This window comes from Eubalaena glacialis, chromosome X (genome assembly GCF_028564815.1).
Source record: "Eubalaena glacialis isolate mEubGla1 chromosome X, mEubGla1.1.hap2.+ XY, whole genome shotgun sequence".
In the NCBI taxonomy this organism is placed as follows: Eukaryota; Metazoa; Chordata; class Mammalia; order Artiodactyla; family Balaenidae; genus Eubalaena; species Eubalaena glacialis.
Genome location: NC_083736.1, coordinates 33,685,843 through 33,710,689, shown reverse-complemented (window position 1 = coordinate 33,710,689; position 24,847 = coordinate 33,685,843). Strand labels below are relative to the sequence as shown.

Sequence of the window (24,847 nt, the reverse complement as noted above, 5' to 3'; positions counted from 1 at the left end):
ATTCAACACCCATTTATGATAAAAATCCTCCAGAAAGTAGGCATAGAGGGAACTTACCTCAACATAATAAAGGCCATAAATGACAAACCCATAGCCAACACTGTTCTCAATGGTGAAAAACGGAAACCATTTCCACTAAGATCAGGAACAAGACAAGGTTGTCCACTCTCACCACTACTATGCAACATAGTTTTGGAAGTTTTAGTCACAGCAATCAGAGAAGAAAAAGAAATAAAAGGAATCCAAATCGGAAAAGAAGAAGTAAAACTGTCACTGTTTGCAGATGACATGAGAATCCTAAAGATGCTACCAGAAAACTACTAGAGCTAATCAATGAATTTGGTAAAGTTGCAGGATACAAAATTAATGCACAGAAATCTCTTGCATTCCTATACACTAACGATGAAAAATCTGAAAGAGAAATTAAGGAAACACTCCCATTTACCACTGCAACAGAAAGAATAAAATACGTAGGAATAAACCTACCTAAGGAGACAAAAGACCTGTATGCAGAAAACTATAAGACACTGATGAAAGAAATTAAAGATGATACCAACAGATGGAGAGATATACCATGTTCTTGGATTGGAAGAATCAACATTGTGAAAATGACTATACTACCCAAAGCAATCTACAGATTCAATGCAATCCCTATCAAACTACCAATGGCATTTTTCACAGAACTAGAACAAAAATTTTCACAATTTGTATGGAAACACAAAAGACCCCGAATAGCCAAAGCAACCCTGAGAAAGAAAAGCAGAGCTGGAGGAATCAGGGTCCCGGATGTCAGACCATACTACAAAGCTACAGTCATCAGGACAGTACGGTACTGGCACAAAAACAGAAATATACATCAATGGAACAGGATAGGAAGCCCAGAGAAAACCCACACACATATGGTCACCTTATCTTTGATAAAGGAGGCAAGATTATACAGTGGAGAAAAGTCAGCCTCTTCAATAAGTGGTGCTGGGAAAACTGGACAGCTATATGTAAAAGAATGAAATTAGAACACTCCCTAACACCATACACAAAAATAAACTCAAAATGGATTAAAGACCTAAATGTAAGGCCAGACACTATCAAACTCTTAGAGGAAAACATAGGCAGAACACTCTATGACATAAATCACAGCAAGATCCTTTTCACCCACCTCCTAGAGAAATGGAAATAAAAACAAAAAGAAACAAATGGGACCTAATGAAACTTAAAAGCTTTTGCACAGCAAAGGAAACCATAAAGAAGACGAAACGACAAACCTCAGAATGGGAGAAAATATTTGCAAACGAAGCAACTGACAAAGGATTAATCTGCAAAATTTACAAGCAGGTCATGTAGCTCAATATCAAAAAAAGAAACAACTCAAACGAAAAATGGGCAGAAGACCTAAATAGACATTTCTCCAAAGAAGACATCCAGAATGCCAACAAACACATGAAAGGATGCTCAACATCACTAATCATTAGAGAAATGTAAATCAAAACTACAATGAGGTATCACCTCACACCAGTCAGAATGGCCATCATCAAGAAATCTACAAACAATAAATGCTGGAGAGCGTGTGGAGAAAAGGGAACCCCCTTACACTGTTGGTGGGAATGTAAATTGATACAGCCACTATGGAGAATAGTATGGACGTTCCTTAAAAAACTAAAAATAGAACTACCATATGACCCAGCAATCCCACTACTGGGCATATACCCTGAGAAAACCATGATTCAAAAAGAGTCATGGACCACAATGTTCAGTGCAGCTCTATTTACAATAGCCAGGACATGGAAGCAACCTAAGTGTCCATTGACAGATGAATGGATAAAGAAGATTTGACATATATATACAATGGAATATTACTCAGCCATAAAAGGAAACGAAATTGAGTTATTTGTAGTGAGGTGGATGGACCTAGAGACTGTCATACAGAGTGAAGTAAGTCAGAAAGAGAAAAATAAATACCGTATGCTAACACATATATATGGAATCTAAAAAAAAAAAAAAAAAGGTTCTGAAGAACCTAGGTGCAGGACAGGAATAAAGACGCAGACATAGAGAATGGACTTGAGGACACAGAGGGGGGAAGGGTAAGCTGGGACGAAGTGAGAGAGTGTCATGGACTTATATACACTAACAAATGTAAAATAGATAGCTAGTAGGAAGCAGGCGCATAGCACAGGGAGATCAGCTTGGTGCTTTGTGACCACGTAGAAGGTAGGGATAGGGAGGGTGGGAGGGAGACGCAAGACGTGGGGATATACGTATATGTATAGCTGATTCACTTTTTTATAAAGCAGAAACTAACACACCATTGTAAAGCAATTATACTCAATAAACATGTTAAATATATATATATATACACACACACACACACACACACACACACACACACACACACACATAAAGGCCAAGTAAAGCTAAAACAAAAAAATAAATAAATAAAAAAAATAAAAATCCATCTCATTAAAAAAAAAAGAAAAATAAGTCAGTCAGCAGGACAGATACCACCCTAAGCATCTCAATTAGAAGGGAATATAATATAGGGAATTCGAAAATTAAGCAACTGTTAAAAGTGCTAGAAAAGTAAAAGTCAGAAATAACAATCTTGACTTTCAGGAAATCTGGAAGGGCAGGAATCTGTGCAAGCCGCTGACGATCTCAGCTGCCTGCAGGACTGCAGCAAGTGATTCATAGGAGCTCACTCTAAGTCTACTATAAACTTGTTTGCAATTTCCCAAGCGCCTCCTTTTAATGCTGCTGGATAATAACAGCATCTACTTCCCTTTTGACTTCCAAATCTGACATAGATACTGCTTATTGGCAAAATTTAACCCAAACTCTGCTGGCAGTGGAGTCTTTAAAATGTAGTTCTGAAGCTTTTCCACTGTAATACAGAATCAAGTATAAATCAGAGTCTGGATCATGTTTTTTTAGTTTTTTGTTTGTTTTGTTTTGTTTTCTTTTGTGGCTGCACCGCCCAGCTTGTGGGATTCTTAGGTCCCCGACCAGGGATGGAACCCACGCCCTCAGCAGTGAAAGCGCAGAGTCTTAACCACTGGGCTGCCAGGGAATTCCCATGGATCATGTTGATTTGACACAATCGGGCATGCTCTAGCCCTTTGACAAGTCTATTATCTATACACATCATATTTAACTTTCTAATGACAAAAATACCAACAAAATTCTGATTTCACCTAACATGATGTGGGTATCTCTGATATAAATAAGACATCCTCACTTTCTACGCCCAGTATGAAACCATAAACTCCCAACAATCCTTTATTATTCTGTGATATTTATTCCCCTTCTGTTTCAATCACAATCCTTTTTTGATGTTCTGTACTCTTAAAATTAAATTATAACTTTTACCACTTTGAATACATGTTATAGAAAATGGCACGTGATGAGAAGATAGGGGACATAAATTGGTTAACATATATGAATATATGACAAAGCAAGCAGAAAAAAATGCTTATAATCTAATGTCTTGATTTCTACAGTTGGTCGCAATGCAGGTGTTTGTAACTTCTTCCATTACCCAATTTTTCCATTGCTCACAGCTGATCATGGTTGTTTACCTTTATTCTTAAAAGATGCGAGTCCTTAAAGATCCTGTCTACATTGGATTGCTATATATTATCAATTTTGAACACCTTACACAGAAGTACAAAGAAGTCCTTCAGAGAAGCACTTGAATTCCACGCTCAACACACAGCCACCTTGACCCCACTGTGAAGCAGCAACCTTACTTTCTCTTAATAATCAGGATCAATTAGCACAGGAAATAGAGTAATATCTTGCCCCTTTATTAACTGGTATGCTGAATCCTGAACAGGTCATTTGGCAATTTCAGTTTTCACATTATCAGGAGAATTGTTGTGGCTCTGGTGGAACTAATACTCTAAACCAGCAGAACTCTCAATTATGTAAGGGATTAATTGTAATCAAACTACCACCCGATAGGTCATTGCTCTCTCCCTCACAATGGTGCCATGTTGAGTTCTTAGGATTTGCCTTTGTTATTGGAAAATTGATTACTCAGCAATGGAAGTAGAGAATTAACCTGAAAACCCAGAAAGTGACTTACCTAAGGAAAAGGAAAATCAGGGCAAGCCTTTTTTCTCATACTTAGGTATTTTCAGAACTTGATTATTATGTACATCATTCATATAAAGATCTGTCCCCATTGGTTTAAAAAAAAATCTGAATAAATGTGTGCATTTTCTCCCCCATTTATACCTCATTGGCTCCACTGGAATTTTAAGACAAAAGTCCTCTTTAAAATTGTATAGCCAAATTATTCTATACTATCTCAAGTGGCCAGATCACATGCTTTCTTCATAAAGAAAGCTGAAAACTTATCTCAAGATAAAAAATTGCAAACTTGTCTCAAAATATTTGAGTTTTAATGAGTACAATATTGTTATTGCCAAAATAATAAATAATAGTAAGCGATTCCAAGGCAATTAAACCACTGTCAATTCTTTACATGTAATGACTCATTTAATCTTCATAATACCCTCAGGAGGTAGTACTGAGTCACACCTATTTTTCCTATGCAGAAACTAAGGCAAGATGGTTAAGTTACTTGTCAAAAGTCACAAAGCTGTAACCTGGTGGAGTAGGGGATTCAGAGTCAAGCATTTTGGTGTCAAAGTGCATGCTCCTATCCTCTTAGCTATGTGTCTCACACTCAGCCCACACTGGCAATTTTTGGTAACTTCATTTTGTATTTTCATCATTAACCTACCCCCTGGTTTGCTGTTGAATTTCTCTAGGAGAAAAAAAAAAATCAGTACATGGTCTAAAAACTCATGTTTAAAAGATGTTGAATTAAGCTATTTTTTTGAATTAATTAATTAATTTATTTTTGGCTGCATTGGGTCTTCGTTGCTGCGCACAGGCTTTCTCTAGTTGTGGCGAGTGGGGGCTACTCTTCCTTGCTGTGCGCAGGCTTCTCACTGCGGTGGCTTCTCTTGTTGCAGAGCACAGGCTCTAGGCCCTCAGGCTTCAGTACTTGTGGCACACAGGCTCAGTAGTTGTGGCTCGTGGGCTCTAGAGCGCAGGCTAAGTAGTTGTGGCGCACGGGTTTAGTTGCTCTGCGGCATGTGGGATCTTCCCGGACCAGGGCTCGAACCCACATCCCCTGCGTTGGCAGGCGGATTCTTAACCACTGCGCCACCAGGGAAGTTCTGAATTAAGCCATATTTTATATCTTTATCCTAATTTAAATCTTAGCAAAAAATGTTGAATTTAGGCATTGATAGCTTATTGTTTTGATCATTATTAGAGCTTCTTAAAAAGCTCTTTTTTCTGACTCATCTGAGCCTGGATATCTAAACAGTTTTGAGAAAGTTGGTGAAGATGGAATAACAGCATTGCAACAATATAGATCACATGAGTAAACTCTGGTTAATATGTGTGTTGGTACGAAGTGTTCGGTCAACTTGATATATTAAATTGGAGGAAAAATTAATGGAAGCCAAATGAATGTTTGCCAAATATATGGGGTAGCTATTGGCCTCCTGACTGCTACTCTGGAGTTATTTAGTCTTTCAAAGGAATACACGGGAAGTTGAGACAGGGGGGAGAGACATGAGAAATACATCCCCACTTTTATCAGTACATTCCACCCCTGCCTACAGATACTTACAAACAATGCAAAGACCAGGTTAGAAATATTAAATGAGACCATTAGTCAAAAATTGCTTATAGCATCCTGCATCTGTAGATAGTCTGAAGGAAACAGTACTGGGAACGTAGTTGGATCCATATTTTAAGGGCAAAATCTAAATGATACTTTAATAAGGCTTTTGTTTTAATCCATAACCACAGACCAAGCCCTTCTCTTCTTCTGTGAGTCAAGCAAGGAGTTGTACCTCTCTGGTGAACATAGCTGCACTAGCTCTTTAAATAACTGCTCAATTAGCATAAAGAACTGTAATGGAACCAAATGGTCACAGCCAAGAAGCCACCTACGAATGCTTATTATTCAAAGGAAGAATACTGACATTTAATCATGGGGATAGTCACACTTAGTGACATTTTAAAAATTATTACTAAGAAAGAAGGAAATGTTACTGATGTGTAGAAGGAAAAAAATACCATCCCTGCAGTCAGAAAACTTTCACAAGGACAGATAGCCTAAGCTGGAGAGCTAGTATGTAAGCCTTCCTCATCACCCAAAATGAAATGTTCACCTGAGATATTTATTTGATCTGGGTTTTTCCTTTTATTGACACAAAACACAAATCTCTCTTCTCTCATTTGCCTATTTCTTCATCTTTGCTTTCTGCTCTTATATCTGGGAGCAGAAACTTAATTCCCCACTTTTCCTGCATCTATTGTGGATGGACTCATGTCTTCTAAAAAGATATATTCAAATCCTAACCCCTACTACTTGAGAACGTGATCTTCTTTGCAAATAAGATCTTTCCAATTGTAATCCAGTGAAGATGAGGTTATACTGGGTGAGGGTGGGCCTTAAATCCTTATTTCCTTATCTTGGTGTCCTTTTAAGAGTTAGAGACACAAGGGAAGAAGACCATGTGATGATGGAGGCAGAGGTTATAGTCTTACATCTACAAGCCAAGGAACACCAAGGACTGCTGAACACCACCAGAAGGTAGGAAGAGTCAAGAGAGGATTCTTCCCTAGAGCATTCAGAGGGAACACAGCCCTGCCCATGTCTTGGTTTTGGACTTCTAGACTCCGAAACTGTAAGAGGACAAATTGCTATTGCTTTAAGCCATCCAGTTTGTGGTATTTCATTATGGCAGCTCTAGGGAACTAATACAGCATTTATTATTCTCTTTCCTTCCCTTGTTCTCCAAATCTGGTAGATGACCACAAAAACAAACTTAGACACTGAGTTCATCCACCTCAATGTGGCTATGACCCAGGAATTCCTCACTCACTGTAATTTCTGCTGACAAATCTCTAATTTTATCTCACCTCCATAACATATTTCCTCTACTACTGCTTTCACATCCCTATTCATTGATGAATAAAGTAACAGAAGTAAATTGGCTCCAAATCAAAGCCAGGCCTCAAAACTCTGGTCAGGCCCTCATTACTATTCTGTATATATTTTTTAAAATATGTACTGCTTTGTAATTATTGATACTGTATTCCTTTCGTCAGTTATACCAGATTTCTAACTTCAATTCTCAAGCATCCAATTCTACCTCTACCAAATTCTGCTAATTGCCTGATGATAAACATCATGTTTCTAATACTGATTTTTTTCTCCTGCAGTCTCCCTCATTTTCTTAGCACACTAAACATTGTTTATTGCTGTAAGTTTTGTCTGGATATGCATATGGTCTCCTTTATTTTTTCCCATTCCAGAGGAAAAAGTAGCCTTTCTCTTTCCTCTTCAACAAGAATGGGCATCATTATCATTTCAGTCACTCATCAGAATAATGAATTTTAGAATATTTTCTTCATCTCAGAAAGAAACCTTGTAACAATCATTCAGAATTACCCTTTCCACCCATCCTATGGTATTCTCCTATCTCTATGGATTTGCCTATTCTGGACAGTTCATGTAAATGGAATTATTCAATATGTGGTTCCTGATAATGTGTTTCATAAATGGTGCCATGGTGCTAGAAGAGTTGAATACCTAGAAGGGGAAAATAAATCTTAACTTATCATACCTCATCATACCATACCAAAAAAAAAAAAAAGTAATTCATACAAGATCAGACCTAAACATATACTACGACTGTAACACCTTTAGAGAAAAAAAAAGGGAAAACTGATCTTGTGACATCTTTGTGACTTTAAGATATCTTACATAGGATACAAAAAGCACAAACCATAAAATATAACTGCTTCAAAATTGAAAACCTCTGCTCATTAATGAAAAGTGTTAAGAAAACAAAGAGACAAAGCTGCAACCTGGAGGAAATTATTCCCAAAGCACTCCTTTGACAAAGGACTAGTATCCTGAAAAGAAATATGTTTATTATTTATATTATTTAATAATATAAATATAACAAACATTTGTTTGTGTATTTTACAATTCAACAATGAGAAGACAAATGACAAACAAAAATTGGGGAAGATTTTGAAGAGACTTCAGAAAAAAACATATATGAATGGCCAACAAGCACACGTGAAGATAATCAACATCATTAGTCACTAGGGAAATGCGAATAAAAACCACTATGTGTTACCATTGCAATCTCCCAGAAGACCAAGTGTTGATGTCGATATGGAGCAACTGGAACTTTCATACTTTGCTAGAGACAACCACTTTGAATAACAATTTGGTGGTTTTTTTTTTTTTTTTCCAGCTGTGCTGCACAACATGCGGGATCTTAGTTCCCCAACCAGGGATCGAACCAGTGCCCCCTGCAGTGGAAGCACAGAGTCCTACCCACTGGACCGCCAGGGACTTCCCTGGTAGTTTCTTATAACATTAAAAATATACTATCATATAACCCAGCCGTTCCACTCCCAGTTATTTATCCAAGAAAAATGAAAGCATGTGTCCACATAAAGTCTTGAACATAAATATTCTTAGCATCCCTATTTTTAATATCCAAAATCTGGAAACAATCCATATGTCAATCAATAGATATACAGACTATGATATATCCATATAGTGAAAAATTATACAGCAATGAAAAGGAATGAACTACTGATACAACAACATGGACTTCAAAAACAGGTTTATTGAAAGAAGCCAGGCACATGTGTGCTCACACACACACACTGCCCCCAAACAAAAATCCAGACTGTCTAATTTCATTTATGTATGTCTTTAGAAAGGGCAAAAATAATCAGCAGTTTAAGAAATCAGAGTAGATATTATCTGGGTCAGGAGATAGGAAGGACTGACTATGGAAAATGGGTAAACTTTCTAGGATAATGGAAAAGTTCTATATTTTGAGTAAAGCGCTGGTCAAAATGGTATATAAGTTTTTTGAAACTTCTTTAACTGTACCCTTAAAATGGGTGCATATATTATATGTGAATTTTACTTTAATAAGTTTTGTAACATAATTGGAGGAAAATAACCATTTGGGGACAATAATATTCATCTCAACACCACTTTCAAAAGCCAAAAAGTTGAGATGAGCAAAAAATAGAGATGAGTTGGATTAGTTTGCTAGGGCTGCTGTAACAAAGTACCACAAACTCAGTCACTTAAATAAGAGAAATTTATTGCCTCATGGTTCTGGAACCTGTAAATCTGAGGTCAAGGTACCAGCAGGCGATGCTCCCTCCAACCCCTCCTGGCTTCTGGTACTTCCTCGGCTTCTGGCAAGCTAACTCCAATCTTCCCATGGTGCTCTCCCTGTGTGCATGCATGTCTGTCTTCACATGGCTCTCCTTTTATAAGGACACCTGTCGCCTTAGATTAGGGACCCACCTTACTCTAATACGGACCTCATGTTAACTAGTTACATCTGCAACAGCCCTACTTCCAAATAAGGTCACAGTCTGAGGTACTGGGGGTTAGGACTTGAAAATAAAACCTTTTTGCAGGGGACACAATGCAATCCATAATGAGTTTAAAATGATGCTGTATCTACAAATGGGAACACTATTGTGCTTTCATAAGTCATATTCAGCTTTCATAAATCATATTCCCAATTATAATTCAGGATTTTGTAAAATACTAAGTTGTGTTGTGCAGTTAAAAGAATAAAACTAGGTTAATATTTATACACGTATTGATATAGAGACATAGATATTTATGTATATGATGTATGTATCATCATTTCTATAAGTACAATTCTGTGCATAAGATAGGTAGCACAACACTATTATTTTGTTATTTTTGTGCTGGTACAATCATAAATTTCTTGAATGGTAAGCTAACTGTACCATAGGGATGGATTCAGCTTTCTGAGTCCTTTTCTTCATTCACTACAGCTTCACACAGAACAATAGCTAACTGGTTTAGAGGACAGTTGGACGCTCCTCTATCATGCAGAGATAGTCTGTATCAATAGGCTTGTTGCATGAAAGAAGTTTCTCCAAACGTCTCTAGCTCTTAGGAGCAAAAAAGAAACATTTGATTTCAGACAGAGCACGTCAATTGATGCACGACTCGTTCACTGAGTCTAAAACTTCAGATCCTGTAAATGAGTTGTCAGAGTCCTTTAAAAAAAAAATCAATTTAAACTAGCTGTCTTTTACTCCTTATATTATTTCCACACAGACCAAAGAGTAGCCAAGTTTGACAGCAAAGTAGCAACTGAGACAGAAGACATTAAAAAGACTCCCTGAACATAACTGCAATGATGTGATCCTAAATGTACTTTAGACATTTGACGTTCATATTTTCAGGTATGGGAAGAAACTAACAAAAAAAAACTACGGTAAATTATATGTGATGCAAACAAAATATTTTTTAACGTTTAGAGAGCTCTGGGTTTATTCTTAGCGGAGCATGGGCAGTAAGCTGCCTCAGTTTCCCCCAACAAACCTGAGACAGGCCAGGTTAAGATTCCTGCAAGTTCAAGATTTAGCTACCTTCTGAGCTGGGAGAAGGCAGACAGAACGGACACCATATTTCCCAAAGAGCGAGCGTACAGCCCCAGCCCCTGCACCCTGTATCACCATTCAATTCACCATGAATAACAGACTTGGAAATTGTTGATGACTTCTTTTCAACTTACATCAAAATTGCAACTATACTTTCTCTGGAAAAATAGTACATAAATGTACAATATAGTCTTGGGTTTGACCAGACAGAGGCCAGGAGAGTAACCGGGAGCCCCTAACTGTTATTGTGCCTAAGACAAGACCCTTTCTTGTGTAACTTACGAGGTCACGAGTTTAGTTTCTATGTCAGTTATGGGCCCATAAGATAGCCCTGTTGACATATTTGTTGTCCTAGGCAAAGTCAGCCATCTAACCATTTTACTGAGAGTATCTGTGGACTCTTTCTACCTGGCCGAATCTCAGGTATGGAAAGTTGAATAGTTCATTTACTTCTCATCTTAAAATGCACTGACATTCCTTATCTGTGAAAGTCACCTCTCCTGTGTATTTTTTAATTTTTACCTTTTCCCCATTTGTGCCCCCATTTTGTTCTCTCCTGCCGTTGCCCCCTCTAATACATGTGACCTATTCCCTTACATGTGGAATCTGGTAAACAATTTAATATATATATATTTTTTTTTTTTTTCTTTTCAGTTTTCAACATGATTTTATTCTCAGTTACTGTAAGATGTAATTAAATAAAGAACATTTTGTGTTTTTTAAAAATTTTATTGGAGTATAGTTCATTTACAATGTTGTGTTAGTTTCAGGTGCACGGCAAAGTGAATTAATTATACATATACATGTATCCACTCTTTTTTAGATTCTTTTCCCATATAGGTCATTACAGAGTATTGAGTAGAGTTCCCTGTGCTATACCATTTTAGTATATTTTTCACTGAGTATTCGAGTGTGTGTGTACCCATGCACACTTATCAGTTTAATTTTGAACATAAGGAATTTGAGGTTTCTGTGCAGAAGCCAAGTGGAGGTGAAACTAAATAACTATTGATAGATATGCGAGTTACAGGTAACACTGAGGATTCATAAAGTTTTAGGTGACAGGAGGAGAAAAGGAGCTAGTGTAGGGTGAGAAAAGATATATATGCATGAAACAATGCAGTGGGTTTAAAATGGCGCTACACATATTCTGTGCCGAGGTACACATGTATAGTAAAATATGAAATTGAAGAATTCTGCATACTTAAGACTGGCTTAAATCAAGTTTAAATAATTTTATTTTCTAATATTTCAACTGCATCATCTAAGGACCTACCATCAGAAACTTTGACATGTTACAGCATAATCAAGCAAGGACTTATTTCCAATAACTAGTAAGTATTTCTTGTAAGTAATAATAAGTTATCAGGACAGTATTTTTCTGATGCAGAAGCTGTAAATGGGTGATCGAGTGATTTCCCTAAGATTTGGGGTAAATATCAATTAAGTAAGTCAGCCCTCTGTTCTGCTTGTATCTTTCCCAGGACTTGTAACATGATCCTGCTTCCTTAGTTGTTTATATTATTGATTCAAGAGTTTGCAAGACTACCATTCATTCTCTTTAATATTGGCTTGGAGAACAGATTTCCTAGAAAATCACTTAATATGTCCGAACAAAAGGGACCCACTATTATTGCCAAATGACAAGGGCAGGGCTGGACAACATGGGATCGTGCCATTGTCACACTGACTTATTTCCTCCACTAATACACAGCCCTATCTGTGAAGGAAGACTGTGTATTTCTATGGCATGCATTTCTAAATAGAATGGAAAGGAATGATGTTCCCTGGCTAGTGTGGGTTATCTGGCTAAGAACACACAAAAAAAGTGACATCAAATCCACATGGCTAGTGGGCATTAAGAGCTTATTGGGAATTTCCATGCAATGAGTGGGGTTCACTCAATGCTCTTCATCAATGCACTAGCCGCTGAGGTTCCCAAGAACCCTTTGGAGAACGTTCCATAAAGAGGACTCCCTGACAAGTGTGACTTCAAGGAGATGGGATTAATGCTGGTGTCATATGTTGGTTGGTTATGTTTCCTGGTTTTAATCCTAATATTAAACATTAAACAAATATTAAACAGGTGAGTGGCTTAAAGCTGTACAGGCATGCCTCGTTTCATTGAGCTTTGCTTTATTGCTCTTCACAGACACCGCATTTTCTACAAACTGAAGGTTTGTGACAGCCCTGCATTATCAGAGTGATGGGTAGCATTGTTTAGCAATAAAGTACTTCTTTTTTTTTTTTTTTTTGGCTACGTGGCATGCGGGATCTTAGTTCCCTGACCAGGGATTGAACCCGTGCCCCCTGCAGTGGAAGTATGGAGTCCTAATCACTGGAATACCAGGGAAGTCCCAGTAAAGTACTTTTTAAATTAAGGTATGTACATTTTTAACACATAGTTCTTTTGCACACTTAATAGACTACATGTAGTGTAAACATAACTTTTATATACACTGGGAAACCAAAAAAATTTATGTGACTTTCTTTATGGCTGTGGTCTGGAACCAAACCCACAACATTACCAAGGTCTGCGTATACAGGGGCTAGAGAAACAAAACTACTGTAGCAAGTTCCTGGCAACATAGTTAACCAGGAATTGGAATTTCAACTGGATCCTCAAGCCAGTGTCTATTTTCAGGTGTGCAAGTTTAGACCATAGGTGCTACCTTTATCACTGTTGCCAGGAACGAGACACCCTCCTCATGCCTTGCCTCACTGCACCGTGACAGAGGGCTTGTAGGCATGAGGGGTGCACTGCCAAGAAAGAGGGCAGACCTCCTAGAGTTCTTAGTTCAGTCCAGGCCCTGACGCTGAAACTTGTGGCAGGAAGAACACTCAGAACTAAACAATTTTTATGGACAGATGGTTGCTTATACGTTTCAGCAAACTTCTGAATGATAGAAGTGAGGAAGTTACCAATGATTCATAATACTACCATTAGATTTTATCCTCAAAGAATCGGGTGTTTAGCTAAGTGAGCTGATCAGAATAACTTTCAATTTATCAAAGATATTTTTGACCAAAGTTAGCTTCTCTGTTCATTTCATGTAATGTTGCTTTAATATTTGTTTGAACACTTCTTTCAGGAGTTAGCGTGTCTTGTGGATTGAATATTTGTGTCCCCACAAAATCCACGTGAGGACACCGCAAAAAAATGGTTGTCTATGAACCAAAAAGAGCCCCTTACCAGATAACCAAATTTGCCAGTGCCTTAATCTTGGACTTCTCAGCCTCCAGAACTGTGAGAAATACCTGTTTGCTGTTTAAGTCACCTAGTCCATGGTATTTTTGTTTTAGAAGCCCAAATGGACAAAAACAGCATATTATTTTAGCATATTATTCTAGAGTCAGAGAGATCTTGATTAAAATCTCGGTTCTATCATATTCTAGCAGTGTAGCTGTGGGCCTCACTTCTTTTATCTAAAAGGAGATAAAAATGGTACCTCCCTCATATGTTTCTTCTGAGGATTAAAAGGTGACTATAAACTGGTATTATATTTAACTCTAATTGATATATTCACCTCCCCACCTTTCTTTGAACTGCATTGCACACAGAATTACTCAGATTATTTTACTTCTTTTGACCCTAGCCATTGAGGTACTAGTGAAGTTCACGAATTCTTCATACAATGTATACTTTCCCTATCATAAATATCTGTATCATGATTTTGCAGTCACCTAATCAGATAGATCTGACTTTCTATGAAAGGGATTAATTTAGTCAATGTAAAGTCTTTAAATACATCTGCTGAGTATGGAGGACAATCTGTGGCAGAAGAGTGATGTTACATCTCAGCCCAAGGATCTTACAATGCACAGAGGGAGATGGGAATGGTTGAGGTAAATAGGGGCACAGGAAGGCTAACTCCTTTGGGGAAGGACAATCAGAAAAATTTTCATTGAGAAGGTAAAGTGTGAGCTGAGTCTAGAAGTTCCAACTCATTAGGAAGACAAGGATAAAGGACATTTCTGGCAATGGGAATTGGATTTGCAAAGTCATGGTGGCATATGAAGGCATGGAGGTTTGAAAGAACGAAAAGTAGCTTTATACTTACAGAGCAAATGGTGTGTGAAGATGGATGGGGCAGCTGAAACAAGAGAAGTGGGGCTAATGACAATGCATCTTGAGAACAAACTAAGGGCATTTGCCTTTATCAATCATCATCTGTATGAACAATAATTATCCATGGCCTCAGGCTAAGTATTCAATGGCAAAAATCTGAACATAGAATTGCCTGGCGGTCCAGTGGTTAGGACTCTGAGCTTCCACTGCAGGGGGCACGGGTTCGATCCCTGGTCAGTGAACTAAGATCCTGCATACTTATTGACAAAACAGAAGTAGAGTCACGGATGTAGAAAATAAACTTATGGTTACCAGGGGATAAGGGGGGGGGGTAAATTGGGAGACTGGGACTGACATATACACACTACTATATATAAAATAGACAACTAATAAGAACCTGCTGTATAGCACAGGGAACTCTACTCAATACTCTGTAATGGCCTATATGGGAAAAGAATCTAAAAAAGAGTGGACACATGTATAACTGATTCACTTTGCTATACACCTGAAACTAACACAACATTGTAAATCAACTATACTCCAATAAAAATTAAAAAAAAATCTGAACATACACAAAAGAGAAGAACAATATTATGTGCCAATCTCAAGACTAAGGACTTCTAACACATGGGTCATATTTAACTGACATAAAATATGTGAAGAATTCCATCCCCTTTCGCACTGCCACAGATCAACTCCTATGCAAAGATTCTGGGGTAAACAATATAGGAAGAGAGAGCTTTGCCTGTTAGCCTCTGCTGATGATATTTAAGCTGTTTAAGAATATAATTTTTGGTGTAACAGAGCCAGCACCAGGTAAAGATATGTAAGTTTATGCCCTGCACTGTTTGGCATCCAATAAGTCACCTCCCCTGACATATTTCCACTGTAAAACATGAAGGGATGGACCAGGTGATGTGTGGCGTCATTTCCTGAAAAAAATTTTTTTTAGCTAGATTAAGAAAGAAGACTCAAGTTAATGAAATTAGAAATGAAAGAAGAGATTACAACTGAAGCCACAGAAATAAAGAGGATGATGAGACTATTATGAATGATTATACAGCAACCAATTGGACAACACAGAAGAAATGCGTAAGTTACAGAAATATACAAACTGCCAAGACTGAGTCATGAAGAAATAGAAAATCTGAATACACCTATAATTAGCATGGAGGTTGAATCAGTAATTAAAAACCTCCCAACAAAAAAAGCCCAGGACCAGATGGCTTCCCTAGCAAAACTTGCCTAACATTTAGATAGGCATTAATGACTACAGTTAATTAAACTGTATTGTACACTTGAAATTTGCTAAGAAAGTAGATCTTAAGTATTCTCACTAAACCAAAAAAAAAAAAGGTAACTATGTGAGTCTATGGGTGTATTAATTAGCTTGATTGTGGTAACAATTTCACAATGTACATGTACAGCAAATTATTCTGTTGTACACCTTAAATATATATAATTTATATGATTTTTGTCAATTATACTTCAATAAAGCTGGAAAAAGAATTAATGCCAATCCTTCTCAAACTTTCCCAAAATTGAAGAGGGAACACTTCCAAACTCATTTTATGAAGCCAGAATCACCCCAGTACCAAAACCAGACAAATAAACCATAAGAAAATAATTATAGGCCAATATCCCTGATGAATATTGACGCAAAATTTATCAACAAAATACTAGCAAACAAAATACTAGCAAAATACAGCACATTAAAAGGATCATACACCATAAGCAAGGGGGATTTATCCCTGGCATGAAAATATGATTCAACATATCAAAATCAGTAAGTGTGATACACCACATTAACAGAATGAAGGATAAAATTCACATGATCATCAGTAGATGCAGAAAAAGCATATAATAAAGTTCAACATTTTTTATGATAAAAATATCAACAAATTAGGTACAGAAGGATATTACCTCAACATAACAAAGGCCTTAAGTGAAAAGCCCACAGCTAACATCATGCTGAATGATGACAAACAGAAAGCTTTTCCTCTAAGATCTGAAACAAGGCAAGGATACCCACTCCATTTATTTCTATTCAACACAGTGCTTCAAATCCTAGCCAGAGAAATTAGGCAAGGAGGGGAAATAAATGGCATCCAAATTACAAACAAAGAAGTAAAATTGTCCCTGTCTGCAGATGATATGATAATAAAGAAAACCCCAAAGACTGTAGAGAAGATTGTTAGAACTGAAAAATGAATTCAGAAAAGTTTTGGAATACAAAACCAACACACAAAAGTCAATTGTGTTTCAATACACTAATAAACTATCTGAAAAGGCAATTAGGAAAACAATCTAATTTATAACAGTATCAAAATAAAATACTTAGTAATAAAATTAAGGAAGTGAAGGACTTGTACACTGAAAACTAAAAAACACTGATGAAAGAAATTAAAAATGACACAAATGAAGATATCCTGTGTTCATGGATTTAAAGACTTACTCTTGTTAAAATATCCGTACTATCCAATGTGATTTATAGATTCAATGCAATTCCTATCAATATCGCAATGGCACTTTTTTCCCAGAAATAGAAAAAACAATTCTAAAATTCATATGGAACCACAAAGACCTCAAATAGCCAAAACAAATCTTGAAAAATATGCCTCAAGCTGGAGGCATTACATTCCTGATTTCTATATGTTATAATGCTCTAGTAATCACACCAGTATGCTACTGGCATAAAGACATATAAATCAATGGAACAGAATAGAGAGCCCAGAAATAAACCCATGCATATATGCTCAACTGATCTTTGACAAGTGTGCCAAAAATACACAGCAGGGAAAGACTAGTCTCTTCAACCAATGGTGATGGTAAAATTGGTTATCTACATGCAAATGAATAAAATTGAAACCTTCACTTACACCATATGCAAAAATCAACTCAAAATAGATTAAAGATTTAAATGTAACATGTGAAACTATAGAACTCTTAGAGGAAAACACAGGGGAAAAGATTCCTGACATAGATCTAATGATTTCATAGCTCTAACAGTAAAAGCACAGGCAGCAAAAGCAGAAATAGACAAGACAGACTACATCAAACTGAAAAGCTTTTGTATAACAAATGAATCAATCAATAGAATGAAAAGCCAACTTAAGAAATAGGAAAAAAATTTGCAAACCATGTATCTGATAAAGGGTTAATTTCCAAAAAAACATAAAGGACTCCTGTAAGATAAAATTTTACAATAAAATTAGTAATAACTCAGTAGCAAATAAACCTATTAACGTGATTTTAAAATGGGCTAAGAGACTGAATAGACATTTCTCCAAAGAAACATACAAATGCCCAACACGTATATGAAAAGATCCTTGACCTTGCTAATCAGGGAAATGCAAATCAAAACCACAATGGGACATCACCCCACACCTCTTAGGATGGCTATTATCAAAAGAACAAAATACAACAAATGTTGATGAGGTTGTGAATCAACTGGAACCCTTTTACACTGATGATGGGAATGCAAAATGGTGCAGTGACTTTTGAAAACTATTTTTTGTTTTCAAAAACCTCAAACAACTTTTTGAGGTTCCTCAAGAAGTTCAAATTCGAAAAATCATATTATCCAGCCATCCCACTTCTGGATATTTATCTATAATAAATTGAAATCAGGGTCTTGAAGAGGTATTAGCACTCCCATGTTTATTCTAGCTTATTTATAATAGCCAAAATGTGGAAACAACCTAAATGTCCATAGATAGATTAATGAATAAAGAAAATGTGGTATACACATACAATAGACTCTCATTCAGCCTTTACAAAGAAGGAAATTCTGCAATACGTGACAACATGAATGAACCGGGAGGGCAATTTTGCTAAGTGAAATAAGCCAGTCACAGAAGGGCAAATACTGCACAATTCCACTTATGTGAGATATGGAAAATAGCCAAACCCATAGAAGTAAACCATAGAATTGTGGTTTTCAGGGGTGAGTAGAGGGGTAAATGGAGTGTTGATAATCAACAGTTATAAAATTTCAGTTATGCAGGATGGATAATTTGTAGAGATCTGCTGAACAATACTGTGCCTATGGATTACGATACTGTATTTTGCACTTAAAAATTTGTTGTGTTCTTAATTTCTTACGTTAAATGTTAAGTGTTCTAACCACAATAAAATTAGTAATAAAAAGAAGCCATCTTGCTGGCACCTTGATCTTGCACTGCTAGCCTCCAAAATTCTGAGAAAATAAATTTGTTGCTTAAGCCACCCAGTCTGGTCCTCTGTTAGGGCAGCCCGGAGAGACTAATACACCAGGGAAATCACTGCCATGCTGTTCCTCAAGTCCCAACGTTCCTAGTCATCTCACCAGCTTTCTGCCTTTCAAAGTCTTCCTATGCTTTTTTACTGTGTCAGGTTTAGGACTTTTCATTTTAAGACTGAAGACCTAGAAGAAAGGGGGCTTCTCCAACTTGGCTGGAAGCAGGAGTCTCCTGCTAAGGGTCACCAGGCAGAAGTACAGGACGACTACATTATGTAAACCCTTTCCAATCTGTAAGGATCAAATGAAATAGGCATGTGTCAGCTATGGGTCAGGATTAGCTGTTTCTTTTGTGACCCTCCTGTTCATATCACTATATGCTCAGCATGATTGGGAATAAAATAAGCATCAGATTCAGTCCCCACTTCACTGTTCTTCTCTTTTAATTTACTCCCTCAATAATACCCAACTAGAGACCCTGACCAGTTCAAACACCTAGACTTGCTTTTCTTTGCTAGTTCGTGCATCCACGAGGATTTAACTTGCTTTACGGCACATCAATACTCATCTGTGCCTTTGTTATAAATCTCCATAGTGGCAGCACAGCAAGCCTTACATTTGCCCCTTGTGCAACTTAATTCCAGCCTATTGCTGTCAGTATCTGCAAGGATTAAATACTGATTTTTTGTTTTTTTAAAAGTTAAGTATCTCTTTTACCCACAAGACACTTTAAATCTGTAAATAATAGACCACTATGGGATGCAAGGTGCTTCCTGTGGATTTTTAAGGAGGATGTTTGATCTTTTTCTCAGGCCTGGATACTGTATTCTCTGGTCTCCCATTAAATTTTTGTTTAGTATTGACTGAAAGGGGTGAGCAGTAACACTTAAGAGGTGCCCTGGTGGCTCAAGGACCCCGGAAATGTTACTATCATCCATGGAGCTGCAGGATGTGATAACAAAGGAAGATCTGGCCTTCTTCCTTTTAGCTGAATCACATCTGAGAAAATGAGCTTCTGGCTTCTCCTGCTTCCCAACGTGGCACTCAGCAACATACTTTCAAGTCCAGTATGCCTTTTTTTTTTTTCTCCCTCATTACTTTGCTGTTTTTAAATGCTTAGCCTCAAGAGTATCTTGGCAATTAATTGTGGCGCTTCATAGAAATTATTCTTAACCCTTGACCCCCCCTCCCAGTTCATGTAACCTCTGCCCTCCCTAAAGATAACTCGGAGTGGCCAAAGTTTCATGACTCTTGTAAATTTTAACACCTTTTTGTGAACCAAAGAAGGGTGATTGAATTGGGCAAATACCTGACAAGGTTTGGTGCTAAAAAGTCCTTTAACAACACGTTTTAGATTCACAACAAACTCTTATCTATAGCTATAATTAAGAGCATACTGTTAGTTTCTTAAATGTGTTCTAGAAAGTCTAAAACCCTCCTCTGCAAATAGAACGCAAAGCTTAAAAACACAAGTAAATTACCCCGTCATCTATACTTAATAATATCTAAACACCAATGACTATTGTAATGAAAAACATGAAATACTTTCTATTTGTGAAACAATATTTACACTTTCAAACTGTATTTGGAGATGAAAATGAACTCTCCCAGCTATACACAGAGAATCCATTAATTAAAGACAATTGTTTAATTATTAGCAGTTTGCATAGTTAACCAAGGCTCATAATTTTCCAAGTTCAGAGATCAGTTTCCCAGAAACCACATTTTCTCACTTAAGCTGTGTGTGCCAGAGTCATCCTCAAAGGCCAAACTAGAAAGGGCTCAGGAGGCCATAAAACTCAGATTTCATTAAGAGATAAGGAAATTGATGCTCAAGGTAAGTGGCTTGTCCACGGTAATAAAACCAGTTGACCCTAGACTCAAATTCCGACCTCTTAACTCCCGGACTGTTGGTTTCAAACCTTGGGCGTTCCCTGAGTAAAATGTGAAACTGGCCCCAGTACAGGGAGAGCAAGGAGAAACCAGAGAAAGAAGAAAACCACTCCAGATTGGTAGGTGGCAGGTATAAAAACAAAAAACAAGGGAACTTACATGTGAAGTTTCTCTCCGGTGGCCTCAAGATGATCTCCTCACCCGCCTGCCAGAATCTTAAGAGTTTACATGGAGCACTTCTGAACGTTTGAGAGGAAGACTCCAGGAATCTGTCCGGTGAGAGGAGGAGAACACACGGCGTGCCTCAGGCTGTTGCAAAGTCACACCGGCCTCTGCTGCCACAGGCTTGTCCCGCATTCCAATTATAACTACTGTACCCCTCCCTCCCCCTGACATGAGTGAGCCAGAGCCCCCTAATCAGCCACTCCCTTAACCCCCTCCTGTCTGGGCAAAGAACAGATGTCAGAGGGCAACCTACACGCAGAGGTGAGGCCAAATCCAAAGCTGAAGCCCAGGAGCTGTGCGAACAAAGAAGAGAAAGGACATATATACCCTACCAAATGTAAAATAGATAGCTAGTGGGAAGCAGCTGCAGAGCACAGGGAGATCAGCTCGGTGCTTTGTGACCACCTAGAGGGGTGGGATAGGGAGGGTGGGAGGGAGACGCAAGAGGGAGGAGATATGGGGATATATGTATACATATTGCTGATTCACTTTGTTATACAGCAGAAACTAACACACCATTGTAAAGCAATTATACTCCAATAAAGATGTTAAAAAAAGAAAAGTTTGTATAGAGGCTTTCACGAGGTTCCGTCACGTATATGCCCAGATGGTTTCAATAACATATTATGATCTGAGGCTGCGTCCTTGAAGTAGTTCCTCGGAGCGGGGGTGGGGTGTAAGGAGCCTCTGATTGCCCAAGTCTAGCCTCCATTAGGGACCAACCTCCAACACAGACTAATCCTATTTTCATTATATTAATGATTTTCACATTTTAGTGGTATATCAGAATCACCTGGAGGGCATGTTAAAACACAGACAGCCGGCCCCCACCCTCAGAGTTTCTGATGCAGTTTACCTGAGGTGGGACCCAAGAATATGCATTGGAAACAAGATTCCAGATAGCTGTTGATGCTGCTGGTCCCAGGGACCACTCTGAGAACCACAGCACTACAGTGGTTTCCTCTTACGTTTATGTAGTATTTTACTTTTAAAGGACTTTTAAAAATTTTTATTTGGGAGAATTTTGTAAATACACAAAAGTGGACAGATACGTATAAGGAACCCTCACAAATGTATTGAGTGTGCACAACCATCCAACAATGGACCATCTAAAGGACTTCTTAACATGCCACTTTATTTTTGTCTGTACTTTCTCCTGGGAGCCAGGCATTCTCATTATTTCCAAGATGCTAACAAAAATTGTTTTGTATTATTACTCTGCTAATGTTTAGTTTGCAGTGTTACTTAATGTACACTGTCTCCACAACTCTAAGTCAGAGACAGTGGTTTCCCAGCTTCCATGTTACAATGAGGGAAATGGAGGCTCAGATGGTCATTAAGCAACTCACCCAGGACTCATACTTAAGTCCAACTCCAGAACTTATCATGACAGACACTATATTCAATTGTTTCAGTTAAAGTTTAGACCATAGGTGCTACCTTTATCACTGTTGCCAGGAACGAGACACCCTCCTCATGCCTTGCCTCACTGCACCGTGACAGAGGGCTTGTAGGCATGAGGGGTGCACTGCCAAGAAAGAGGGCAGACCTCCTAGAGTTCTTAGTTCAGTCCAGGCCCTGACGCTGAAACTTGTGGCAGGAAGAACACTCAGAACTAAACAGTTTTTATGGACCGGCTTAAATCAAGTTAAAGTTGTAAGGCAAAAGCACATTTCAGCTGCACTTACTTTCATATGTGTAGCCGGTAATGGTGACACAACCTAAGCACTTGTGGCCGAGTGTTAATGTGGTTAGTGGCCCAGGAAGATTCAGACCTCCTGGCGGAATGGTACTGGCTGCATTTTCAATCAAACTCCCAGTGTGGTTAATTGCTATTAGGATTTAGACACCATCACCTGACTCATTCTTCATGCCAGAGTTGGAGTTCTTCCTTCCTTTAGGACCTGAGTCTCCTTGGGACTTGTCGAGTAGAAAGACATTTTCCTCTGCCCTTCGAGGTTCTTCTGGCTGTTCTAATAAGTAAATTGACATGAGACAGATTAATGGGGGAAAATCAAACAAAAGTTTAATAACATGTCTAAACGGGAGAGACCCAGAAGAACTGAGTAACTCGCCAAAATGGCTGAAGCCCTCACCTTAAATACCAGCTTCAGCTAAAGACAAAAGAGGATGTTGAGGGAGGCGAGAGTCAGGAGAGGTTACCAGGAAAAGAACAGTAAAGAATCTTTATGCAGATTTAAGTCATCATCTTCTCCACTGATAAGAAATTCTAGAGATTAGAGTCATCCTCTTCCTCCTGGTACAGTGAGGCAGACATAACTTAATAATGGAGATTTCCCTTATAAATGTTCATGTTTCTTACAAAAAGGTAACTCCTATTTGGTTTTCTGAGTTTTTTCCTTATCTGTTGCTTCTTAAAAAACAACCAGCTTAAAATAATTAATCTGCCAAAGAGATATATTTTGGGGTACCAAATTTTTCTCACCTACAGACTCTTGCCTCTTGTTTTCAGAAATATGCATAGTTTTTGTCATCTGTGTGTCTCAGATGACTTGTGAGGCTTAATGAATTAAGAACTGTTTAGATGAATGCTCATTTATAGTAGCATGGTCTTGAAATAATTCTCTGTACTACACATACATATTCATATGCATATACATTATGAGTTATACATCTGCATTTATGACTCAATGCTCACACACAATTTTAAAACATCTATGTATGTCAAATAAAATGCCACTGATCATGGTTAATGAAATCTTATCCTAAACTGCTAACCTTTGCAATGTTCTAATAGTTATTACCTTTGAGACATAACTGATTTAGTCAGTGTTGTTACGTGCATCTCTATTTGTGATGGACATGGTGCTCTGTACATTTTGTGATTAGAACAGAACAAACAGAAAAGGTAGATAAAGCTGTTTGAGATAAAGCTTGGCAGTTACAATACTTTCTTAACAATGACCTGTGACTTTTTAAAATGTGATTCCGGTTTCTTCAAGTTTATTACATTGGGATAGTAAAGAATGGTTTTAGGGAATTTGTGAAATGACATCTATTTTTATCTAAGATCTATGAAGAAAAATGAAAATATTTAATTTATGATACATTTTATTGAGATATAATTTACATATAACATTGTGTAAGTTTGAAGTGTATGTGTTTATATATTGCAATATGATTACTACAGTTGTGTTATCGAACACCTTTATCATGTCACGTAATTATCATTTCTTTTTTAGTTGAGAACAATTAAGATCTAGTCTCTTAGCAACTTTGAAGTTTATAATACAGTATTGTTGACTATAGTCACTATGTTGTGCATTTGATCCCCAAGACTTATGTATCTACTAGTTGCAAGTTTCTGCCCTTAACCAACATCTCCCCAATTTCCTCCCCTACCCCCCAGACCCTCGTAACTACCATTCTACTCTCTGTTTTTATAAGTTCAGTTTTTTAGATTATTATTTTATAATAAACCAGTAATCCAGTAAGTAAAATGTTTCTCTGAGTTCTGTGAGCTGTTCTAGCAAATTAATTGACCCCAAGGAGGGGGTCGTGGGAACTTCTGATTTGGAGCCAGTTGGTCAGAAGTGCAGGTGACAACCTGGACTTCTGATTGGCAGTCTGAGTTGGAGAGGGTTGTTGAGTCCTCCAGTTTTTAGATGGCCTGCCAGAAGTACAGGTAACAAACCTGGGCTTGTGCTGGTGTCTCAAGTGGAGGGTGGTCTTGTGGGACTGAGCCCTTTACCTGTGGAATCTCATTCTATTTCTGGGTAGGTAGTGTCAGAATTCACTTGAATTCTTGGACACCTTGCTAGAGTACAAGAATTGCTTGTTGGTGTGGGAAGGCATCCACATACACACATTGGAATTGAGTCTGGGAAGCTTATTTAGCTGAATACACGACAGAAATGTCTACACATGTGCACCAAATGACATGGACAGGAATGTTCTTGGCAGTTTTGTACATAAAGACC

General features: G+C 37.7%; 1 long non-coding RNA gene across 1 annotated transcript in view; it reads right to left on the bottom strand.

Moving 5' to 3' along the window:
* The window catches only part of LOC133081601 (uncharacterized), a 96,920-nt gene extending 74,099 nt beyond the window's left edge, over window positions 1-22,821 (bottom strand). Inside the window, exons 1-2 of the long non-coding RNA XR_009698869.1 lie at window positions 22,763-22,821; window positions 20,841-20,950 (exon numbers count right to left, since the gene is read on the bottom strand). This is a non-coding gene — a long non-coding RNA (uncharacterized LOC133081601). The remainder of the gene's footprint in view (window positions 1-20,840; window positions 20,951-22,762) is intronic.
* Between the last annotated feature and the right edge of the window lie 2,026 nt (window positions 22,822-24,847).